The sequence below is a fragment of the Octopus sinensis genome, linkage group LG16 (genome assembly GCF_006345805.1).
Source record: "Octopus sinensis linkage group LG16, ASM634580v1, whole genome shotgun sequence".
Lineage (NCBI taxonomy): Eukaryota > Metazoa > Mollusca > Cephalopoda > Octopoda > Octopodidae > Octopus > Octopus sinensis.
The window spans coordinates 17,518,977-17,519,856 of NC_043012.1; the positions used below are offsets into that span (position 1 = coordinate 17,518,977).

The window sequence follows — 880 nt, forward strand, 5'->3', positions numbered from 1 at the left end:
ACAAGATGCGACTTCTTTAAAACAGTCGTTCCCGCAAAACAAATTAAATAAACTTTGGGATTTGCGTAGGGTGAAAGTGGTAACAAAAACGGGACAGCGAGAACAAAACACCTGTTAAGCCATAATTCTTTTATTCTTTTATTCTTTCAGTTTTTCAGTAATTTGACTGCGGTCATACTGGAGTACAGCCTTTAGTCGAACAAATCGCTCCTAAGGACTTATTCTTTGTAAGCCTAGTACGGGGACGTAAACGAACCAACATGGGGGACAAACACAGACACACGCACAAACATACATACTCACATACATATATACGCCGGGCTTCTTTCAGTTTCCATCTAATAAATCCACTCACAAGGGTTTGGTCGGCTCGAAGCTATAGTACAAGACACTTGCCCAAGGTATCACGCAGTGGGACTGAACCTAGAACTATATGGTTTCGAAGCAAGCTTCCTACCTCACAGTCACGCCTGCGCCTAAAAATAGGTTGCTCTAAAGTAGAGAGCAATGCCCATGTGTGTTAGAAAATTGAGTGATCTCTTCTGTCCTTCTCAAGGGGAGTACTAATATATATATATATATATATATATATATATATATATATATATATATACCAGAGTAGGCACATAAATGTGAAAGAAGGTGGAGAACATAGTTCTCGAATACCAGAGGTAGAGTAATATGCTTTATTAATAAAGCTGCAAAGACATCACAAAAACTATTACTCAGAGTTTCACTTTCTCCTCATCGGACAAAACTGCCTTAGGAAGGGAGTGTGCAACTCTGAGTAACGGTTTTTGTGATGTCTTTGTAGATTTATTATATATATATATATATATATATATAATATATATATATTTATATATATGTATGTATGTAT

The 880-nt window shown here is 36.5% G+C and overlaps 1 pseudogene; it reads right to left on the reverse strand.

Annotated features, from left to right (window-relative positions):
* Nucleotides 1–478: 478 nt before the first annotated feature.
* Nucleotides 479–567, reverse strand: LOC115220659 (annotated as a pseudogene).
* Nucleotides 568–880: the final 313 nt, after the last annotated feature.